At 43.9% G+C, this 25,033-nt stretch overlaps 1 protein-coding gene across 2 annotated transcripts in view; it reads left to right on the forward strand.

The window, feature by feature from the left end:
* The window catches only part of MGAT5 (alpha-1,6-mannosylglycoprotein 6-beta-N-acetylglucosaminyltransferase), a 387,858-nt gene that overhangs the window by 14,980 nt on the left and 347,845 nt on the right, over positions 1 to 25,033 (forward strand). The gene's annotated exons all lie outside the window — the stretch shown is intronic.

The following is a 25,033-nucleotide window of genomic DNA, read 5'->3' on the forward strand; positions in this document are numbered from 1 at the left end:
TTTTTTTTTTTTTTTTTTAAATGAGAGTACATCAGGGGGCTGGAGGGAGAGTAATGGGAGAGAAATACATATTTTTAAAAATTACAAGAATGGTTGTGTGCTCACCAGAGAGGGATGGAGAAAGCACCCTCCTTACCCCTGCCACAGGGTGGTCACACTGCAATCTCTTCTCCATTTCTCCATACTTTGGGATGTGGGGTATGTACGCATATGAGCTCCACAGTGTGTTTTTCAAGTTGCTAGGGCTCAAACCACTTTTGGCCATGTGGATTTCAGCTTCTGTAACCACTTGTCTATAGGAACAACTGAGAGCGATACTTTGACAGGTCTCGCTGTGTTGTGCTCTTTCTGCCCCAAGCCTCCCAGAGTGTCCCTTTGGTGCCTAGCTTGAGAGCCCCCAGAGGTAGACAGGGAGTCAGACCTGGGAAGGAGACTCTAGGTCTAGACCCTCCAATGTTATTGGGGAAATTTTAGAAATTTGTGGGGGCAATTTTAGTTAATAACTGAAGTGTGCTACTATAATTTATCGGATGGGGCCCAGGGATACAAAACATTTGATGTGGATAGAAAAAAGTTTTTTGTTTTCTTTTTTTAGGTTTTAGCCATAGGGCACATGTGCTTACTGGAAAGAGACAGGCAGACAGACAGACAGATAGACACTGAGAGGAAAAGTGAGACATCATCCCCCAGGGGAATGGTCATACTACAGTCTTTTCTCCTATGTTCTCCTCTTGAAATTTTGGACATGCATGTACACTTGCCTGGCCTGATGTTTAAGCTGCCAGGTCTGGGACGTGAATCATGGTGGGCCATGTGAGAGACCAGAGGTTTAAACACCACATCACCTGCTGGCATCACATTTCCTGTGGCCTTCCATCCAGTCATGAATAAGCAAAACCGGAACCTAAACCTGTGATATTGTAGATATTTACACATCTACAATAAACACTGACTTTTCCAGTCCATGCAGAAAGATTGTGCTTTGTTTTGTTGGAAATTTACAGTACGTGTGGCATCACCAGACCACCTTTCTGTATCAGACCACATATGTATCAGACCCACTTTTTCATTTTACATCAAAGTTCAAGCATTTATTATGCCTTCTAGATTGGTCTTGCCTAACTGCCTGCTTATTGAAATATGCTGGATTTGTTCTAAATTGTTTTCCTTTTATACTCATTTATGTTACTCTTAGGATGCTAAGTGTGTATCTTCAAAATTGTGTTTAACTCAGAATTTGATTTTAGCTGTTATGGAGTATGAGAAGTTTGCAGTAAGCTGGAGGCTTTAGGGCTCATAGGTTTTAGGGTGCAGTGCGAGGGTTAATGTGATTGTATTTCCTCTAGCTTAATGATTAAGCTGAATTAATATTTGAAGCCTGAGCATTTATAAAAAACAGATTGTGACCCACATTGGGTACAGCAGAAAAAAGGGATGTGAATTTTGGCCTCAGTCATGGAGAAGCTCCCCCTGCCACACCCCCTGATGGTGGACCCTCCTTGGGGCACACCCTCCACCCACCCATGTGTGTGGTTCATGACTGTTGCTGGGGGAGGGCTCTCTCTAGGTCTCCTGAGCATTCTGGAAGAACTGCGGAGTAGAGAGGGAAGTCATATTATTGCATGAGTTTCCTATGAACTGCTGTAGATCACTTTGCAGGGCTGCCCGAGACCTGTGAGATCGCATGGGGAAATAGTACAGCTCCATTTTCATTAACTGCTAGCCAAAATTTGGTAATTCTTTCACTTTTGAATGTTGGCCACAAGTTACATCATAGAGTATATTTAACACAAACACAGGTGGTACCTTGGTTCTGTGGATAACCTGTATACTCTTTGGGGACCATTGTCATGCACATGGGCTATTAGTGACTGGAATGTTGTTATGCAATACACAACTGAATTAGATTTCTGTTGGTGACAAAGTTAATACCACTATTTTATTACAAATGGCTGCTGAGGTGTTTTCCATGGTTTATGGCTTGTGAGGGGTGGGACTGTCCTCAGAAATGAAGGGTTGGGTGGAGATCGACAGCTCTTTGGGTATTATGTACTTCATCTTGGTTGTGAGCTTGCCTAGGCTGGGAGTCCAGCCTAGGGGGTGCTGTAGCATATCCACAATTGGAGTTATTGGAGTCCAGTCAGCCTTTCTTCCTTTCTGGAAACTTCTGTTGATAAGAAGAGCTGTTGCTTCTGTTGCCACGGAAGAGCTCAGCGCAGTGTTCCTTGCTGTCCTCAGGACCAAAGTCATTGTTGTGCAGCCATGTACTTTTTTTCCTCTCATAGTTACTAGGTCTATACTTAGAGCCTGAAAATGCTGAACATTTCCTTTCTAATATTAAAGGTTAGAGTGGGTAGGGAGCTTCTCAGTCAACACTGATACTGCAGACAACCATATTAAATAGTAGCGGGATTAATAATTTTTATTCTTTGTTTCAAAGAACAGTATGCTGCAGATTGGAAGTAGGGGCAGTCCCATTACATCATAGTGATACTGCTCATTTAAGACCTGAAGAGAATGTATGCATATTTAAAAAAAAAAAATGCCAGTGAAGTGACAATGTCTCATTTTTTAAAAAAAATAAATAAATGAGAATAGTGAACTTGTCCTGCTTCTTGAGCCACTGGTTGATATTACAGACTCGTGCACAAGATCATAGATTCAATTTGCAGTAATTTTTAAAGGGAGATACCCAAGATCTTTTCATTGAGAAGTTGTCTCTATTATGAGACCTATAAGGCCACTTTTTTTTTCTTTTTTGGGGGTATGTGGGAAGGAAGCAAGAATTTACCAAGTTTGGTGGTGATTTCACTCAACTCGAAGGCTCTCTTACCATTCTTCCTACCCCCACCCCTTGTATTCTGAACCACATTTGCTTGGCCTGTTTCATAGAAGTTGGGTTTGGGTTAATTTTTATTTTAATCCTACCTATGTGGAAAGAAGTCCAGAAGATCTGAAGTATAGGAGTTTAAATATTCAAGAGTGATTCATATTCTGGTCAGATGGATGGCAGAGTTAATTGTGCAGCTGCTGGACTATTTTATAGGCCTAATCAGAGTAAAAAAGTGGAAAATATAGGTTCTGCTTGAACTTGATAGTCAAAAGCTTAGTCCCTCAAGTATGGGCTGAGACTTTCTCCTGAACATCAGTCTCTTGTGTGTGACAGCCGGTGTTTGAGGGGCAACAAGCACTCCCATGTCCTAGCCCTGGGCATTCTGTCTAGTGTCACAGTGGGACCAGCCGAGTCAGTTGGGCTCCCGTAATTTCATCAACAAATGTGAAGCTGTTGTGTGGAACGATAAATGGTCTTGTCTGCAGTTACTCATGTAGGAAGCAAGGTGACCATTACTTTCTTTTTTTTTTTTTAATTTGCTATAAGGTGCATGTGCTTGCTGGAGAGACAGAGGCAGAGAGAGAGAAAAATGAGAGGGAGAGAGAACACCTCCCAGAGGGAATGGCCATGCCACAGTCGCTTCTCCTCTTGGGATTTTGGACATGCATGTACACATACCTGGTGTACTTTTTAAGCCAGCAGGTCTGGGACTTGAACAATATAGTACCCATCCACCTTAACCAACATGTGACTTGCTGGACCCAGTGACCATTACAGTTTATCATTCAAACCTGAACACTTTTGAGAGCAAAAGGGGTGCAGTTATAATAGCTATGAATCAGGATATGAAGTCCCCCTGCTGGTAAGAGGTAGCTTAGGGGTTTAATGCGTGGCTCTGATTCCCAGGTCTGTCTTTTCTCCATTATATGCTATTAGATTGGGCTGTCCTATCTATTGACATGAATGAATTGGTGAGGTATAAATCGAGTAACCTTTCTTTTTTACCCTAAGGTTTATTTATTTCTTTCATGAAAAAGAGAGATGGAGGGAGAGAGCCGGAGAAAAAGAAATGGACAGGCAACCCTAGCACAATCCTGGGTAATGGATGTGCACATATCTCACATGCCCAAGGAGGCCCTGGGATACTAACCCAGGACCTTTACATATGGGTCAGGTTGAATTACCTTTGTGCCACTGTCTGGCCCCATATGTCTGATAACCTTCTGAAGTGCTGCTGTAGGGGTAAAGCCAGAGAGAAATTCCTCTATGGCTAGGTAAAAGTTCCCTTTGGCAACAGAAATGTCTACTACTGATCTTCTTTCATGGTAAAAAATGGAGGAAAGGTTTTGTTAGAAGGCAGGTAGTATTTCTCTTTTACTAAAGAATAATTTTCCTTTTTTTTTTTGTTACAAAGACTAAGTCTGCTTTAGCATTTACAAAATAGACAAAGACTCATAAAACTCTCATATCCAGGCAAGCATCCTCATGGCTAGTGTCTGTTAAGATACTAAGTGATATAACAAATTCTTCAATAGTAAGATGTGTAGATACTAGTTCGCTGCTTCCGGTTTTAGCCCTGTGCATGGTTGCTACTATCAGGGAAAGTTTGTGTGGTATAATTATTAGGTGGTCTGGAAAATCATGATGTATTTTTCTATACAAAATGTGTCATGACTTTCCCAACAATCCAATAGTACCATGAGAAGATAAGATAAAAATCCCAGCCCACAAATATACTACATTCCTGATCCTACCACTTTTTGGCTTGTGATGGGCCTTTGTGCCTCTGTGAGCCTCTGACACACATGTGTGAACAATGAGAGGCATAGGCATGAAGGTGCATGAAATGCATGGTACTTACAAATGGTATTGCAGCCCAACCATTGAAAGTCACAAAGAGCATCACGCCGCACCCCAGGACTGACTTCCTCATGGTGTCATGTTCTCTTCTTGCTGTCTAAGCCAGCTGAGGTATGAAAGCAAAAATTTCCTAACAGAGAAGTTCTGTTCTCTGTAAACCTGCTTGTGAAAAAGCCGCTCTGGTAGATTACTATTCTTCATTAGGTCATTGGTGACCAAGAATGACATGCCACTAAATGGTGCTGCTCAAAATCTCCAGCAAGCAGAGAGATGGTGTGTGAGAGTGATGAGCATGGGGACTTCAAAAAGTTCTTGGAGAAATGAAATTAAAGTATGAGTTTACCTTGATGCAAAGAGTATTGAAATCTGTGCATAGTTTTTTCATAATATGCACTGTCTATGAACTTTCTGATGGTCGGTCACACTTGGTTGGACATTTCGGATCCAGCTTTCAATTGAGAGTTATTAGTTGGCCTTCATTGGACACTTCAGGTTAGTGGGAGGGATCATGGGACTGCTTCCAGCATTGCTACTGGCAGTTAGCAATCCTGTAGCACAGAAGCAGAGCAGGGTCTCCTGGAGATGGAACCATGTCAGGAAAAGTCCTCTCTGGGAAGGTGTTTAACTTTGCCCTTGAGAGCAGTGGAGAGTAGAAATGTTTAAGCAGAAAGTGTTTAAGCAGAATGGGTGGGGCAGGTCTGGATTTCAGATGAATGTTCCAACTGCAGGGTGAGGGAAGTGGGGACAGGAACTAGATTGAGCATAAGGGGCAGGCTACTTCAGAGGTCCAGGCAAGAGATCATGGAAACTGGAAGTGGAGGGGGTAGGAAGGGGCAACCTACAGGTGTAAGGGGGATGGTTACTCTTACTGGAGCATGCTGAGTTCAAGGTGTCCTAGGGTTGCTGGTGGGTTACACAGGTGTTTCTGTGTGAGTGCAGTCGGGCTGAAGCTGGGAGGTTAAGCACGGGGATAGATGTAGGTGTAGGCCCTGCCAGCATCAGGTAGCAATTAAAGCCAGAAGGGTGGATGATACACTTTGAAAATAGTGTTACCCTGAACGAGCCAAACCTTGGATGATTCCTGTGTGATAAGATGCACCCAAAGGAAGTCCTGAAGGAATGGCCAGAAAGGCCTGGCAGAGCAAGGCTGTGGGTTCATGGGACAGATAATCCTGACCATAGAGACCTTACACTGTGCCTCGCACATTTGCAAGTGCTTTAGGTACTTCACCTCATTAGCTCTTCATAGAAACCCATGAGGTGAGTGTTGTTCTGATTCCTGCTTTACACATTATGAAAACGGGGCACGGAGAGTCCAAATCTCTCATTACCCAAAGCCACATGCATTACTTGGCCAGAGGCACTGGTGAGATAAGGCCTTCTGAGTTTCTGTTGCTTTTGAAAATCTCAGAACATTTGCAAGTTGTACCCATGAATCAGATGTTGAGAAGGGAAAGGGGATGCTGGAGCTGCTTGAGAACAATATGATGTAGGGCCAAAAGAAGTGTTTGCTTTTGAAGGATACAAGAATTACTCAAAGGCTTAAAGAAAGAGCCATACTAGGTAGGAAGGGGCCTAGGGTCTTAGGACAAGTGTGAGATGTGGATCAAAGGTGCAGGAGAGGAAGCCTCCTCAGAGGAGGCTGGAGGAACAAAGTAGGAAGCGCTCAGCTGTTTCAGAGTGGGAGGGCTGTCTCCAGTGACTCTGATGGTAGGAAACAAGCATCTAGAACAGGTGAGTCGACAGAGACAGGAAGCAAGTTACAGGTTGCCAGGGGCTGGGGGAGAGGGGATAAGGGGACAGCTTAGTGGATCTAGGGTTTATTTTGGCGTTGATAGAAGTGTTTAGGAACTAGTTAGAGAAGATGGTTGCATCGATGGTGAATGTACTAAATACCACTGAATTGTACACTTTGAGAGGTTAATTCTATGTTGTGTGAATTAGACCTCAATTTTTAAGAAAATGGAGAGTGCAAAAGCAGGTAGGGAGTGAAGTGGGTTGTATCTCTGGCCCCTGTTTGCTCTGTGTTATGTAACAGCTTTATTTTCATCATCTGCTTAGCCCGTGACGTGCTCTTGTTTACTGGCATAAGTGTGGTGCGATTCGTTTGGTACATAGGGCTCAGCAGATGTAGGAATGCATGCATGGTGAGTGGATGGGTGAGGTAGGTGGTCAGGTGGCCTCTGGAAAATAGAGCGTGGCAAGTGGTGCAGGGCTTGCCATCTGTGGCTGAAGATAAAGGGAAATGGAGCTGGCTGAGGACAAGAAAAAGCCAGTTACTATGTTTAAGACTTGCAGAAAGTGAGGGTGTAAAGTCACCTGGTAACAGTGTAAGGAATGGGCCGACCATGCGAAAAAAATAGAAATGTAGAGCCTTTATTGGGAGTACTCCTGGTGAGGTTCGCTGGTCTGACAGACAAAGAGAGAGAGGGAGATGGGCCTGGGAAGTTGCGCTGGGGCGTGGAGTGGGGGGGAGGCTAGCTCTTTTTATAAGGGTATAGGGAGGGGGAGTGTCTTAGAGGTAGCAGTCCATGCATATGGTAAAGGTTTAGAGGGAGAGCAGACTGCTGTGCCACATAAGGTCTGGTGTCATGTGCAGAGTAGAGTCCCGTGTGCAGAATAGAGCACCATGTGCAGAGTAAATCGCATATGCTACATCCAGGTTAGATCTGGGTGCAGTGCAGGTCTGATGACAGACTAGATCCGGGTTGCATCAGCTGACCCCCGCATCCAAACCACCCAGGCCTCGGGCCTAACAAACAATGTTTACGTGGTTACCATGTATTCATTTATTTTTTTCTGGTATTATTGTACTGTCCAAGTGTAGAAGAAAGGGCAGACTAAGAAATGATGCCATAATTTGTTGTTACAAGGTGGAGATTTGGCTAATTGTAGAGGAAAGACAAGGATGGGGGTGGGTTGGAGAAGAAGGTATTGGTCATACAAGAGGACTTCAGAAGAAAGATCATAGAAAAATGTAATTAATGTGCAAGTTTATCTTGGTACAGAAAAGATTTTAAATTCATGCGTAGCTTTTATAAAAAGTTTGTTTCTTCTGTGAGTAAAAGAGGCAGAGAAAGAGAGAGAGAGATATAGAGGGACAGGTACCACCAACAGGGTCCTCATGGTGTGATGTACCCACAGCCCTGGGTCACGAGCACACATGTACTCAGTGTACTCAGGGAGGTCTTCAGACATGAACCTGGAACCTTCCCACGTTGGTTAACCTTGCAGGGCATCACATTTTACCATGATACCACCTTCTAGTTCCCTGTAGTTTATTTTTAATATGCATTTCCACAACTTTTTTGAAGATGCTTCATAAATGGTTTACAAAGGTAAGTGAATCTGAGAGGCCATGGTCTAAGGGAAAATGGAAAGAAGTGACTCCATGATGGTCATGGTTCAGTAGCCCCTCAGTATTGGGAGAGGAGGCCAGGACAGCTGGGTATCCCTGGGCTCTCCAAGTAGCCACTTTGTTGCAAGTCCAAGATAGTGAGTTCCAAAATTTGGTGCTCAGAGTAACTCTTTGGGGTATAGGAAGAAAATATGAAAACTAACTTAAATTTATTTTTTTCTTTAAAAAGATTTCACTAATACTTATAAACTGGCAGTAGGACTTGTTTTTAAATCTGAAATAAATTACCATATATTAGGGTGCATGCTTCCTTTTAACTGCTGAGATCGATGACCAGTACTCCTGGTGAGGTTCGCTGGTCTGACAGACAAAGAGAGAGAGGGAGATGGGCCTGGGAAGTTGCGCTGGGGCGTGGAGTGGGGGGGAGGCTAGCTCTTTTTATAAGGGTATAGGGAGGGGGAGTGTCTTAGAGGTAGCAGTCCATGCATATGGTAAAGGTTTAGAGGGAGAGCAGACTGCTGTGCCACATAAGGTCTGGTGTCATGTGCAGAGTAGAGTCCCGTGTGCAGAATAGAGCACCATGTGCAGAGTAAATCGCATATGCTACATCCAGGTTAGATCTGGGTGCAGTGCAGGTCTGATGACAGACTAGATCCGGGTTGCATCAGCTGACCCCCGCATCCAAACCACCCAGGCCTCGGGCCTAACAAACAATGTTTACGTGGTTACCATGTATTCATTTATTTTTTTCTGGTATTATTGTACTGTCCAAGTGTAGAAGAAAGGGCAGACTAAGAAATGATGCCATAATTTGTTGTTACAAGGTGGAGATTTGGCTAATTGTAGAGGAAAGACAAGGATGGGGGTGGGTTGGAGAAGAAGGTATTGGTCATACAAGAGGACTTCAGAAGAAAGATCATAGAAAAATGTAATTAATGTGCAAGTTTATCTTGGTACAGAAAAGATTTTAAATTCATGCGTAGCTTTTATAAAAAGTTTGTTTCTTCTGTGAGTAAAAGAGGCAGAGAAAGAGAGAGAGAGATATAGAGGGACAGGTACCACCAACAGGGTCCTCATGGTGTGATGTACCCACAGCCCTGGGTCACGAGCACACATGTACTCAGTGTACTCAGGGAGGTCTTCAGACATGAACCTGGAACCTTCCCACGTTGGTTAACCTTGCAGGGCATCACATTTTACCATGATACCACCTTCTAGTTCCCTGTAGTTTATTTTTAATATGCATTTCCACAACTTTTTTGAAGATGCTTCATAAATGGTTTACAAAGGTAAGTGAATCTGAGAGGCCATGGTCTAAGGGAAAATGGAAAGAAGTGACTCCATGATGGTCATGGTTCAGTAGCCCCTCAGTATTGGGAGAGGAGGCCAGGACAGCTGGGTATCCCTGGGCTCTCCAAGTAGCCACTTTGTTGCAAGTCCAAGATAGTGAGTTCCAAAATTTGGTGCTCAGAGTAACTCTTTGGGGTATAGGAAGAAAATATGAAAACTAACTTAAATTTATTTTTTTCTTTAAAAAGATTTCACTAATACTTATAAACTGGCAGTAGGACTTGTTTTTAAATCTGAAATAAATTACCATATATTAGGGTGCATGCTTCCTTTTAACTGCTGAGATCGATGACCAAAGTATTTCTGAAGGCTACTGGTTTGGGAAGTGGGATGGGTCCTAGGATGATGACCTTGGGTAGGGAGACCAGGTCAGATGGCTTGTCGAATAGAAGCCCTGTATTTGAATTATCTCCTGGTTGGCCAACTCAGAGTCCCTTCCAGAAAGGGCATGAGGTTACCTTGACCTGCCTGGCCTTTTCCAAAGTCATTCCACTGTGTAGGTTACCTATTTAAATATCACAGACTTTTTCTAATTATTTCTTTGTATAACTTAAATACTCACCAACATCAGTAGTCTCTGGAATCCAACCCTACCCCCACTTTTTTTTTTCAACTGTGCTGTTTCCTTTTTTTTTTTTTCCCCTCCTCCTCTTCTTGAATATACATTAATGTTTTTTCCTTAACCCAAGAGATTATAACCTAGGAAAGTTTTTTCTTAAGGAACTGAGGATGTACTTTTCCTCAGTCTTGATATTGCACTGGAACAAACAAGCAAGGTCTTAGAGGCTGGGGCCAGAGAGGAGTGTGGACCTGAGATGGCCTGCCTTCCCATTCTGACTCCTCTGTTACTAGCTCTTTGCTTCTGGGCCAGTTGCATAACCACTGTGACTTACAATTTAATTTTAAAGTTGGAGAGGTGGTTATCTATCTGATAAGGTTGTGGGAAAAATGAAAGGTGTCCATGACGTATGTGAAAGTCCCTTGAACTTACTAGGACTTAATACATGCTAGTTTTTCCCTATTTCTCCACTCACCGCAGTTTCCTTCTATACTTGCCTCTTACACATTTCCACAGAACAAAGGATGCAATGCTGAGACTTCCTGTCAGACTGTTTTAAAGTGTCCATGGTGTCACTTAGCCTGCTTTCTTCCTTCTGATCTCTTTTTCATAGGTTCCTTTTCTCTGTCTTTTTCTGCTTTGAGGAGAGTTTGGGGCACTCTTAGTTACGCTGTGGTGCTAGGTTAATGTTGACAGAACTCATTCATTAGGAGCCTCCTCCACCCATTAAATGCTTTCATAAGGAACTGATTCTATAAAGGGCTGAAAATAAAATAATGCTATCCTATTCCCCTGAGCTCATTTCATATTTTAAGGCAAAGGAAATGAGTCTGAGAACATTGAGAATCAAGCTGTTTGAACAGGATCCTTGAGAAAGCCTTTCGTAGCTGTGGAGTAAGAACCTTCCCATTGGAAGATGCTGCTGCTGTCTAATAGGTGGGAGGTGCAATGGAGACCCTCCCCAAACTTTGTGCCCCATTACATGGGTGGGGCTTTCTGGTCTGCTGGGCACCTGTGTCTGTAGCTGGGGACTGTCCACTGCCTCTTTGACAACCATATGCTCACATACTGAGTTTGAGGTGCCATTCTCACCTGCATTTCGGTGGAGTATTATATTACTTTACTAATGGAAGAAGTTTAAAAAGTCATTTGGAGCTATTCAAAGTGTGATTGTGAAAAAAGATAGGCCTTTGAGTTACTTAGCTCAGTCTGTTCCTAGGGTAAGTGGGTATGGCCTTACTTCCCTATCCCAGAAAAATGTTTTATTGTTTAGTTAAAAAATAATTAGCTTTGGGCTGACCCTGTAGCCAGTGGGTGTGGAAGCCAGATCCTACATGGTTGACTGACCACAGTTTGAATCCTGGCTCTGGTGGCTTGAAAGACTGGGCTTATGCATGTATACCCCAAATCCCACCAGGATAGAGAAATGGAGGAGAAGAGATTGCAATATGACCATGCCTTATTTGTGGGGCTGCTGTCTCCCCGCACACCCAGTGATTATATACCTCTGGCTATTAAAGAATAGCTTTAAATTTATAACTGGAATTTTAAGACTAATGTTAATGTATTTTGAATCAGTCTTTTTCATTTTTTCTTTCTATTTTTTTTCTTGAGAGAGTGATTTTGTAACACGAGGTATTTTTAAGTTCTTTTTTTTTTAATTGCCAGAAGGCATCTGCACTCCCCAGAGACAGAGAGACAAAAGAGAGGAAAAGAGAGAAAGCACCCATCAGTGAGGTGTGGTCATACCATGTTCCTTCCTCTCTCATTTCTCCATCCCTTAGGGATTTTGAGCACACAAATGTGCCTGGTGTATTTTTCAAGCCACTGGGCTGAGACTTGAACCGCAGTCAACCATGTGTGATCTAGCTCCCTTAACCACATGGGGTCAGACATATTTTCAAGTTCTGTTTTTAGAGGTTTTTGCCTTAGGGTATGTGCATTTTGGGGGTGTGGGGAGAAGACAGTTACGGTAAGTGAGAAAGTGAGAAATCAACCGTCAGAGAGATAGCCACACTGCAGTCCCTTCTCCTTGATTCTCCTCATAGGATCTTGGACACGCACACACATGTGCCTGACATGATTTTGAAGCCACCAGGCCTGGGACTTGAACCATGGTCGGCCATGTGGGAGTCCATTGAAGTAACTACCACATCATCTGCTGGTTCCTATTTTCAAATTCTTAATCATTTTATTTCTTTTTTAGTAAGGTAAAATAATAATATTGTAGGAATGCAAGCATTAGAGTAATTCAAGAAAAGAGCCTAGCATGCCTGAAATATAATAGCCGCTTAAACATTGTAAATGGCATCAGAAATTCAGGTAAAAGAAAAAAAGCAGTTCAGGTTCTGCGTAGGCACATAACACTATATGTAAAGGAGTATGTTGATTAAACACTTGGAGAGTGTTTCAGAAGGGCCCTGTAAATCCCAAGATACTGGCATTCATGTGGTAGATGTCTTGAGGCAGATAAAACAGCTGAATCTTTTTAGATGAAGAAACAAGGATCTTTGGCAAGAAGTGGTACTTGAAAATATTGCAGTTATTAAAATATACAATGTAGTTAGTTTTCAGAAAATGTAGTTTTTTTTTTTTTTTAAATGTCTTGAAGGATCCTTACAGAGTTACCTAAAAAAATGGACAGATTCTACTGGAATTAGCATGTGATGTGGTTGAAATTATTTTCTTCTTCCTTTCTGTCTTACACCTAATGGTAGAATTGGTTTTGCATGAGAAGTTTCACAACTCTACTCTGTTTCTAATAGCTCCTCTTCCTTCTCTATCTGAAGTCTGTGGTCTTAGATAGGAAAAAAATTCCATCTTTATATATACTGAATTGTAACTCAAATTTGATATTTTCTGCAGTTATGAGTATAAGCAATAAACCAAGATAAGTATTAGAAGTACATTGACCTTTGTCATTAGTAGATCCATATCACATGACAGAGTTTCAGACATGACTGGATATTTATTACTCATCAGTACATCAGAACGATGACTGATAACAGAACCACTTTTATTTACTTATTTTTTAATGTTTATTTTAATTTATTTCTTCTGTAGGAGAGGGATACAGGGGAGGGGGTTGGGGAGGAGGGAAGGAGACAGAGAGACAGATAGACACACACACACACACACACACACACACACACACACACACAGACATGCACCTCCACAGGATCTTCACGATCCTATCCCCATCCCCACCTCTGCCAACCCAGATAACAAGCACACACACATGCCCAGCATGCACAGGGAGACCTCAGGATGCAAACCTGTGACCTTTCCTTGGGGTCTCAGCATTGTGGAGAGTTTGCACTGTCGCTTTACCACTGACCAAAGGAGCCACTTTTAACCACTTGTTACTTGGTGTATGAAGAAGGAGGCGCTCATATTACAGTTTTAAAATACGATAACAAATTTATGCATACTTTCTTTGCTTTGTAGTCCTTTGTGTTTTATTGTATGTATTTAAAACCAGTGTTTGGAGGTGCCCATGAGCTTCACCAGACTGCTTGTTCAGCCCATGGCCTGCAAAAGGTGAAGAGTTCTGTTTCCTCTTTCTGTACCTGTGGCCTAAACTTCATCCTAACTGAAAACAGAGTGGTTCTCAAACCTAGCTGCCCTTGGGAATTATCTGGGGGTGGCAGAGTGTGGGCTTCAAGATTTCCAGTGCCCAGGCTGTACCGTAGGCCAGTTAAATACAAATCTCAGTATTGAGTCTGGGTGATTGCTGGTAAGTAATCCCACGTGCAGCTGAGGCTCAGGACCCTTGGTCTAAATGTGCATACAAACTAGCTGCTCCCCTTTCCTCCTTTTTGAGTCCTTTTTTCCTTCTAAGTTTATTTATTTATTTGTTTTTGGAAAGAAATGCTGCCCTAACTAGGTTTTCATACCACAGTCCACTGCTAGCCTGAGCCAACCCGGGCACCTGTGTGCATGGCCGCTGTGCTCACGGAGGTCTCAGAACATGGACCCGGACTGTTCCCACATGGGTTCAATCGCGTCACCACTGCACCACGTGAGCCCGCTTTCTGACTCTAAGAAATTAGGTATCAAGCTCATGGTTGAGAATTCACACTGTGTGGAAGAGCACAATTCTCTGACCTTTCCTGAGAGAACAGTTACTGACATGTTTTGTGCATACACATTTTTTGTAGACACATGTATCTGTATTAATAGCATGATGAGATTTTCTTATACTCAGTCTATCACAGAGAAGTACTATACAAGTTTTGTGTTTTTATTTTTTTAGTTTGCTGTAAGGTATGTGTATCGTGTATCTACCATAGAGAAAGACAGAGAGACAGAGACAGAGGGACAGTGAGAAAGCACCCCCCCAGGGGGAATGGCCATGCCAGACTGGTATCCTCCATTCTCCTCTCAGGATTTTGCATACACACACACACATGAGCCTGTTGTGTTTTTCTAGCCACTGGGGTCCTGGATCTAGCCATCTTGACCACCATGCCACTGTTGGCCCCAAGTTTTAAAATTTGTATCTTAGAGAGCTTTCACAAGTATTTTCTGAGTTATATTGGTCCTTGAGATTAAAATTCTCTCTCTTTTTTTTTTCTTTTGTAGAGAGATTTTTGCAAAAGGGTGCATATGCTCACAGGAGAGAGACAGACAGAAAGTGAGAAATCACTTCCCAGGAGGGATGACCATGCCGCAGTCCCTTCTTTTCTCTCGATTTTGGGCATGCAAGAAGACACTCCCAGACTGAGTTTTAAGCACTCAGGTCTGGGACTAGAATCACGGTTGACTACATGGGAGTCCAGCAACGTAACCATTATGCCATCTGCTGGCCCCTGAAATTCTCTGCTTTTTGTGTTGTTTTATTGGCCTAAAACTGAGGAGCCTGATCCTAGGCTCAATTCAAGAGTAGACTGGAGGCCATGAGTCCTGATTTCCCACAATTGAGAAACAGTGCACATCATGCCAGCTACATGGGCATGCATGCCCAAAATCCCAGGAGTAGAAAAGAGGAGAAGGGATTGCCGGGTGGCAGTGGGAGGATAATTTCTCATTTTCCTTCTCACTATCTCTCTCCAGAGCACATGCACCCTGTGGCAAAAACTTAAAATAGAAAGAAAGAAAGAAAGAAAAGAAAAAGAAAAGAAAGAAAGAAAGAAAGAAAGAAAGAAAGAAAGAAAGAAAGAAAGAAAGAAAGAAAAAAAGAAAGAGCGAGCAGAGGAGGGTAAAAAGCCTGGGGGGTGGAGTGGTGGTATCAGGTAAGTCCCTTATCCATGTAAACATCTTGCTCCTCTGTTAGGTAGAGTTAAGACTACTTCCTGACCAGTGGTTGTGCAGTGGATGCGTGGCAACAGCAGGTAGGTATTATCTTTACCCTTCTTTGATGTCATTCTCTAATGGAGCTCGAAATGTTCCATGACCCTTCAGAGTTCTTTTTTCTATTAGTACGCAGGTGGGAGGAAGCAAGTATAGGTTAAAGAGAGTCTCTGTATACCTACTACAGACAGTTCAGCAGCCCTAAACCCAGCCTTGGTACTGCCATTGTTGGATTGAGATGGGTTCAAGGCCACATGGGGCTGAGTTAGCTACTCTTCTCAGTGCTTATACCGGGTTAATAAACTCTTAGAAATGCCCCAACATAGGTAGAGACTCATTTCTGTGCCTTTCATGTCACTTGCAAAAGTAAGTACGTTAAAATGAGAGTCAGTATCAGAGCTCCTGACAGGAAACAGAAGTCACTACAGATAGTTTGAATCAAGACCAATGGAAGACAGCTTCAGAGGGGGTGGCCTGGTTGAGAGATCCACTCAGGTATCCTGAGGCATCCAGAGACGAATGACAGTGGGAGACCAAAGTCATTCCTAAGACTGAAGGCAAGGCAAGGAAGCAGGGTTATTGGAGCCAGGTCTAGTCTGGAGCTGGGGAGGAGGAACTGCCCAGTAGTCACAGAAATCTGGTGCCCAGAGATGTGGCATCCACGGAGAGCGGGGGCTGGAAGAAATACCCTGTCCTCACTCTCCTTTCCCTTATCCCCTACTGGGCCACTGGTTGGCTAAACCAAGGGGAAGCCCACAGGCAGAAGAGTTCAGGTGAGGTAGGCTATGGGTCAGAAGACCAAGAATGAATGAGACATGGGGTGAGCAAAATCTCAGAGGCTAAGCAAGGTGCCTGTTGGAATGCTGAGTCTTGAGTGGTACCCAGCAGAGTTTTCCTTGCCTCATAGGATCTGGGTGGTAGCTTGTTCACCCCTATTTTAAGAAGCATCAGTAAGGCCATTGACACATAGAAAGAGTAATTGTACAAATGCTGAGAAGCACACCCTCTGAATCATGATGCTATATTTCCCTCACCCTTTGGCTCTTCTGGTATCCATGCCAAGAGGCGCAAATTGGCCCTGGTTCCCCCACCCTAATCTCAGATCACAGTCCATGGCTGCCACCAGGCAGACACCAAAAATGCCAGTTGACGAGTTGTTAATTTGGAAACGCCCTCTCGTTTGTCCTGTTATCTACGCCTGAAAATTTCCTGTCCATCTGTGGTAGATGGTGCTGGGCTAGTTTCATTGGCCACTCCACAGGTTGGGATTTCAGAGTTTGGATCCCTTCCATAAATTAAGTCTCCAATATATTTAAAAACTTAGAAAATGCATAACACAGGATTAGAGACACCATAGAGAATTTAAAATGTTTACATTTTAAATGACCTGACCTGAACACTTTTCAACACAAAGAAACATAATACAATATAATCATGATTTTGACAAGACAGTTATAGGAGTTACACATATATGGAGACCCTAGCACATGCTAGGTGATGTGGTCTGGTGATGGGATGTAAGTCCAAAATTATATGGACTGTCTTAGGCCCTCAACCCTGTTGTGAGTGCCTGTGAGGATTTATGGAAGAGAGCATCAGAAATCTTAGCAGATCTGTGCCTCCTTTTCCACGCTGGTTATATTTTGATTCCCCTGCCTCTAGGCTTCTCAGACCCAGATTAGGAAGGATTCTGGTTTGGGGCATGCCTAAAATTTGCATGAGTCTGAGGCCCTCAGTGTATGAGTGAGTGAGGTGCAACTTTGCAGGTGTCTGTTATTGAGCCGGGGGCTCGGCTCACCACCAGGATGATGACTCTTCTGTCAACAAAGAGTGACTTTTATTTTTTTAGAGACATATTTGCTATAGGGCATATGCACTTGGCAGAGAGACAGGATAGAGAAAGTGAGAAATCACCCCCCAGGAGTAATAGCCACACTGTTCTCTCTTCTCCATTCTCCTCTCAGGATTTTGGGCATGCACACACACACAGCTGGTGTAAATTTCAAGCCTCTCGGTCCAGGACTTGAGCCATAGCCAGCCAAGTGGAAGTCCAGCACCTTAACCACTGCGCCACCTGCTGACCCCAGGGTGACATTTTTAGCCCACAACTAGTCAATAGAAATTTTACCAAAAGACAAGAAAGGAAGTGAAACCAGCAGATGGTGTAATGGTTATGTCAACCAGGGTATAGTCAACCATGATTTGAGCCCCAACCTGGTAGCTTAAAACTCATACCAGGCATGTGTGCATGCATGCTCAAAATCCCAAGAGGAGAAGGTATTGTAGCATGGCCATTCCCCCTCGAGAGTGATTTCTTGCTTCTGTCTCTCTCTGTTTCTCTCTGGTGAGCTCACACGCCTTACAGCAAAAATTTCTCTAAAAAATAAAAGAAAAGAAAGTAAATGTGAAAATAAATAATGAACTGTCTGACAAATTTGAAGGGCCAGAGATGTGACTGCTAGATGCAGTGAACTGTATTTATCTCCAAGTTACGTGCATATGCGATTGAGATCTTCTTAGTTTTAAGCATATGAATTGGTCTCTGCAGCTGTTTATCAGCAGCTGTTTATCAGCAGCACATTAATAAGAAAGGGCAGCACTTTGCCAGCATCAGTGGTGTAAGAAGGACTGATGGATCTTGTTAAAAAGGTAGGTCTCTTGGCCTCCCTCCACAGGCAGGGATTCTACAGTTTTTCCCTCCCAGAGGGCATGTGTGCTCTCCAGAGAGAGAGTGTGTGTAAATGAGAGAGAGTGCCCCCCAAATGGGCCTACTCATGCTGCTGTCCTTTTTTCTCGATTTTTTTTCTCTACTCCATCAGGATTCTAGGCATGAAAGCAAATGTGCTCAGCATGGTTTTCAAACCACTGGGCCTGGGATAGGAACCACATTTGGACATGTGAAGTCCAGCTCCATATGCACAGTATTCAACTACTGTGCTCTGGGCTAGCCCTGGAGTTGACTTTTATTTATTTATTTATTTATTTATTTATTTATTTATTTATTTTTAAGAGTGATTTTTGCTACAGGGTGCGTGTGCTCACTGGAGAGACAAAGAGAGACAGAAAGACAGAAAGTGAGAAATCACCTTCTGGGAAGATGGCCATGCTGTAGTCTCTTTTCCTCTATTCTCCTTCTTGGATTTTGGGCATGCACACACATGCACCCCACATGAGTTTCAAGCTGCCAAGTCCAGGACTTGAACTGTGGTTGGCTATGTGGGAGTCCATAACTGTTACCTCATCTATTGGTCCTGGAGTTGACATTTTTAACCAACCTCTCAAATAGTTTAAGAAAGTCACTGTAGGAAACTGCATTGTGAGAATATTGATCCTTTTGAGCACTTTTTAAGGTACTGAGACTTGATCAAAAGATCTTTAGGCTTTTTATCTGTTGTTGTTAGTTAGACTCGTAAGATTTATGAACCTCCCAAACCTTCTTCTCTACTAACTGTTTTGACCAGTGAACCTCCAGCAGCCTGTTATTGCAGCCTGTTATTGGCAGGATGGTTACACAGTATGTGATATCCCCGGGAGAGAGTTCCAGGTGTCACATGGTGGGAGACACTGTCTTATTTAAAAACAAAGAAATAAAATCCTCCATCAAACTTGATATTTCCCCTGAAGAGGTTGGAAAAGTAATCCAGTGGTGTCTGTTTGTTTCCAGCCTGTGTTGTTATTAATCCTGTTACAAATGATAGTGCTTTCCATTTACAAGCTTGCTGTCTCGAAGGAGTTTTCTGCATTGCCTGCTAGACCCTGCTGGGTGATTAAGCCACTCACTCAGCATCTTACAGACCACTTGAGGACTATTTGCTTATAGCAGACTACCATATTCAGAGTGTTCACAGAATGGAGCATTTACAGTTGCTTATAGTTTCTTGGGAAGACAAGGCCCTAATGCTATGAAGGTTGAGGCCCAGAGAGACACATGTTCCTTCCCATTCTGTGCCTTTACCTTTCCTCACATCATTAGAAGCTTCTTGGTCCCTTCAAGTGGGACTAAGTCAGGGCTGTAGCTTTATTTTTTTCTTTTTCTCCTCCTTTCTCTTCTTCTTTCCCTTTCTTTATTTTTTAGCCTATGTATTTCCACAAGAGAGAAGAAGAGAGAGGCAGGTATCCCAGCAGAGTCTTTGTGCATGATCTACCCTCGGCCTTAGCCAGCTAGAATCACAGGCATGCACATACAAACCCACCTGTATATACCGGGAGGCCTCAGGACGTGAGCCTGGAACTTTCCCATGTGGCCCAGAGCATTGCATTACTCCCGTGGCTGACTTAGAGCTTTATTTTAAAGGTTCATTATCCTACAGGGGGGAAAATTCTGAGAGCACTTCAAAACAAGAGGCACTTAATTTAATACTTATATAAACAAAAGAAAGAACATTTTTCACTCACTAGGTTTTACTATTTCTCTTTATAGTACAGAGACTTTACGGTCATTAAGGTAGTGAGTACAAGGAAGAAGAATGAGAGAGACATGAATGGTAGGAATGAGCATGCAAGAGCGAATCAGAGAGGGGCAGAGTGCCCACTTTTGTAATCTTGAAGATGAAGCCTTTCTATACTTGTAGTGCCAAGAGAGGCTGTGACTTTCTTTTTTTTTTCCTTTTTCCTAGAGGGTGTGTGCTCTTGCTGGAGAGAGACAGGAAAAGCGAGAGATAAGTCCCCATGCGGTCCAGTCACACTGCAATCTCTCTGTTTTTCCTTTCAGGACTTTGGGGATGTACACACACGTTCCTGGCATGCATCTCAAGCCACCAGGTCCAGGACTTGAACCAAGCAGTCAGCCATATGGGATCGAACCACCCCAGTCCTCACACCATCAACTGGCTCAAGGCTGTGACTTATTTATATTTATATAAGGCAGCAGTCCTGCTCTCACCTACCTTTCATCTTTGCTGTCCCCCTCTGGAGCCTGCTAGGCAGCACATCTGGCCTGTCCATGCCATGCTGGAAATGCAGATCAGAGGCACAGCAGGGCGTGGCTTGGGGAGGTTGAAGCCCACTGCTGCCCCAATTAGACTTTTATGGGAGTTCTAAAACACAGTGGCCCTTTTGGTCAGTTGGGGCATCTCTTCCACCAGCACAGACCTGTAAGTGGCTTTGATTCTCAGGCTCTGTAAGAGGACTGGCGTGAAGCTCCACACTATTTTTATTTGGGTCAGCCATACTCTCAATCTGACCCAAAAGAAAGGGTTGAATACAAGATCTCTCCAAGACCCAGACCATTTCACTGAGCCATACATGGGAGTTTTCTAGAATGCCAGCCATCTGACAGATGCGCTGTCAGACTATCCCTAATGAGCTGTGAGGCAAGCAAGGTCATTAAAGAAATACTGTTGGTTAAAGTATGAGCTAGGAGCATCTTTTTACATCTAGGTTTGAATGGGCCATGTTTATGAGGGCTCTGCTGTGAGGTGTCTGGGCCATCTGTGACCTTTACTGGGAGATAATGATGCCATTCTGCACAAAGCACAGATATTTTCCTCCAGTGCTAGCGCTGAGGAATAACGCTGCCTGATTGAAGAGGCCAGGTGCTGATGTTTCTGTCACAATTACAGCCCTGTGGTTTGTCAGTCCTGCAGGACAGAGAGAACTCTAGCCCTGACACCACTTCTCTGACGGAAGGTGCAGGGGTGGCTTAGGGCTAGAATGTGCACACTTTGTTCATGGTCTGGGTTTCAGAATTTGTTAAGCAGCCCGAGGAGAGTCCACTTGTTTTCTGCCATGCTCACCGTTCTGTTGCTTGGGCTTCTACTGCTGCCACCTGTACCACGTCTTCCATGGCCTCTGCTTCCATCCCTTCATTTACACAGCATCCACTGTGAGCTTTTGAAATCGCAAACCTGGTCTGGCTCTGGTAATGCCTGCTGCTAAGACACTGTTCTGCAGGCTAGGACCACACAGGGGATCGGGTTTGACTCCTTGTCCAACCTGAAGGCCTGACTGGTGGCATGTGCCTGCAATCCCAGTGACTCAGAGGCTGAGGCAGGAGGAACCTGATATTGAGGCTGGCCTGGGCTACATAGCAAGACCTTATATGTAAAGTCCACAAACCCAGACCTGGCGGCATGTGTCTATAGTTCCAGGTGGGAGGCTGAGACAGAAGGATCAAGACATGGTGAGACCCTGTCTTTAAAAATAAAAAAAGAAAATACAAGCAGGATTATTGCCACCCCTCTGTGCTTTGACTTACCACCTGTAAGGCAGAATAATGGGGTGGTTGAGAGCTGGGTTGAGAAGTTGGTCTGACTTGAGTTCCAGTCCTTTCCCCAAAGCAACCAAGTTGACCTCTGTCCTCATCTTAAAATGGAATGGTGGCAATACAGACCTACTGTACAGGTTACTGTAAGGATTACATTTTATTTTTATGAGTGAGAGCGAGCTGGGGTTGGGGGAGAAAGGTATTCTGGTAGGATCTCACCATGCTGGGGACCCTTCCCAGTGTCCCAGTTGGCTAGCAGCACAAGGATATGCCACCGTTCCCTGGCTGTTTTAGGTGGGATGGCACTGACCCTAGGCCTCTCATGTAGCCCCAGCCTTGCACAGCAGTGCCCTCCCCCTGACTGCGAGAGATAAATAGCAAAACAGCGACAGTGACAACATTCACGGCCCGCCAGATCACGGAACGCAGGAAGGGAATAAAGGGTAGGAGAATACGGCCAGTAGGAGAATAGTGAGAGACTTGGCTTATTACAGGTCATCCCAGTGGGTACATTCCAGCCTCTCTCCCATTTTCCCCTGCAGTTCTGAACCAGGTGGTTAATGACCACAGGGTGAGACCAGCTCCTCTTCTGACTTCTTGTTTGTCAGGTGGTAAAGTCTAGGGGCTAGAAAGGATGGAGGTACAAGATCCCCTAGGAGAAGAACATTTTAAAGAAATTCTTGTAACCACATTGTAAAAGTTCAAAGCAAGGACCTGGCGGGTTGTTGAAGTTACATTAAGGATAGTTATTTTTAATTAAAAGAAAAATGTATTATTAACAGAAGGTATATGTGCTCATCAGAAAGAGAGAGTGAGACCGTCCCCCCCCCCCATGGGCATGGTCACACCATAGTCCTTTTTTCTCATTTCTCCATCCCATCAGGATTTTGAAGCACACATAACCCACCTGCTTTTCAAGGCACTGGGTCTGGGACTTGAGCTGCATTTGGCTATGTGGGATCTGGCTCCCAACGTATGGCACTTAACTTCTTGTGCTATGGGGCTGCCCTAGGATAGCTGTTGATGTCAACTCTTCCTGCTACTCATTCCTCTAGAAATGCTCCTTACAAAGGACTCTTTAGGAAGCCTTCTGTGTTCCTGTTCACTGGCTGAGAGCCACAGAAGACCCTTAGGTTTACTAGCATTCCTAGAACAGGCAGGCAGTTTTCAGGGCCAGAAGCCCTCCCTCCCCATGGCAGCCAATACACATTCTTCATGGGCCCCAGGCAGCTCCTCAGCACTCTGTGTCAGGGAGGGAGATGGTGGTGTTGCCAGAGGATGGGATCAAGAGTTTTTGTGCTGCCCTCCACAGGTGGACGGACGGCTGTCTTCCTTCTCCTTCAGTTCTCCATGCCCCATGTTCCCCACACCTCGCACAGAGGGTGGGACCTGTGGTTTTCTTTCCTTGGGTGGAGTTTATGCCTACTGGGCAGAGAGAAGGACTTTGCTGTCCAGCCCATCTGCCTGGGTGACCTGTGCTCTAGTTAGGCGGTGCTGAGTGTCCTGGCAGGTGTGTGAGGCACAGTGTGAGTCCTGTTACTGGGTGTCCATGAAGTACAACTCTCTGATTCTTCAGTGTGGCCTCATACTTTGGGCCCAAGATGCCGACCCCAGCAAACTCTCAGTTAGCAAATGATGTGCCAGGCACACCTAACACTGTATAAGTGCAGAGTGTAGATCACAGGTAAGCCTGGGTGTTTTACTCCCTGGTTCACTGTTTGGGGCTCTCACAGGCTGCATTTCACTTGCTTTCCTAACTTTCTCCTGCACCAGTCTGTTTCTGCAAAAGTAGGCTACTATTGTCTCCTCAAGCGAATCCTCCTGAGAGTTGGGGGATTTTATTCCCATTCCTTCTCTTCTCTTTTCCTGCTCATCCCTGTGCAGAGGTAGGCTCTCTAGTATAATAACCTCCAGGCCCTGGAGGCTGTTGGACATCGAAGTGCAACTAACCTGAAGTGAGGTGGGCTATACGTGTGAAACACTCCAATCTGAACAGAAAATACTTCATTAATGACGTTTTACTATTGATTACATATTTGACACAATATTGGATATTCTGGGTAGAGTAGCATACATTATTTGAATTAATTTTATTGTTTCTGCTTAACCTTTTATTGTAGCTATTAGACTTTTAAGATTACATATGTAGCTTATGTCTGTATTTCTTTTGGAGAACATTGGTCTAAATCCAACCTCTATGTGTGTGTGTGTGTGTGTGTGTGTGTGTGTGTGAGGTCCTTGTGTTCTCATCATAATGTCATATAGAAGACCTCAGGATTCACTCACATATTCCTTGCTTCCTTTCTTCTCTCATTCCCTCACACTTCCTTTTTTTTTTTTTTTTTTTTTTGGCTCATAACTAGCCTGCTAAATAATCTCTGGAGGTAGGAATGTTAAATCATTTGAACCATGACAAGGTTGCAGAGTTAAATGGTCATGTTCCCTCTAAGAAGAAGTGAACAGTAAACATTTGTAGAAGGCTTTGGAGATTTTTTTTTTTTCCTTTGGGCGTGTGCGCTTGCCAGAAAGACAGAGAGAGATAGGAGACAGGGAGACAGAAAGCAAGAAATCACCCCCCAGGGGGGATGGCCATGCCGCAATCCCTTCTCCATTTTCCTGTCGGGATCTTGGGCATGCACGCACACATGCCCAGAGTGAGTTTAAGCCACCAGGTCCGGGACACGAACCGTGGTCAGCTACATGGGAGCTCAGCGACATAGCCTTTACGCTAACTGCTGGTCCCGAAGGCTTTAGAGTTTTTTTCAGAGGACTTTCAATGACCTAATCTTACTATCTGTCATCATAAGCCTTGATTCTGCTTCTGGAAAAACACCACCTCAAAACTGGGCCCAAGATAAGTTCTCCTGAAAGTTAGGTATTCTAACATCTCTCCTCACTCTTTACCCTCTAAAACATTGTTTTGTTTTGCTGTTGTTGGGGTGATATATCTTTTTTGTTTTTTCCTAATGTTCCTTAAGGGGTTCTAACATATTTCTTCTAACTCTGCCTTGAAAATGACTGCTCTGGGGGCCAGGAAGTGGTATGGTGGTTAAGGCATTAGACTCCCACATGGCCAAATGTGGTTTGAGTCCTCTCTCTCTGGTAAACACACATGCCCTGTAGTAAAATTTTAGAAAATAATAATAATGATAAATTTAATTGAATAAATTATTCTTTAAAAAAGTGATCACTCTAAAGAAGGGTGGGGGTTCACTGGTTTCTAACTGCATCAGAATCATCTGGGAAGGGGGACCAACAGTGGTATAGTAGTTAAGGTGCTGGACTCCCATGTAGTCAACCACAATTCCAGTCTCAGACCCTGCAGCTTGAAACTCATGCCATACATGTGTGTATTTGTGTGTGTGTCTGTGTGCCTAAAATCCTGAGAGGAGAGTGGGGAAAGGATTATAGCATGGCCATCCACCCTGGAAGTGATTTCTGGCTTTCTGTCTCTCCCTGTCTCTCTGTCTCCAACAAGTGCAAGTGCCCTATAGTAAAATCTCTCACACACACAAACATCATCTGGGAAGGGAAAATAAATGCAGATTTCTGAACTCCCTGCAGCTGTTTTTCCTA

This window comes from Tupaia chinensis, unplaced genomic scaffold (assembly GCF_000334495.1).
Source record: "Tupaia chinensis unplaced genomic scaffold, TupChi_1.0 Scaffold147433_1, whole genome shotgun sequence".
Lineage (NCBI taxonomy): Eukaryota > Metazoa > Chordata > Mammalia > Scandentia > Tupaiidae > Tupaia > Tupaia belangeri.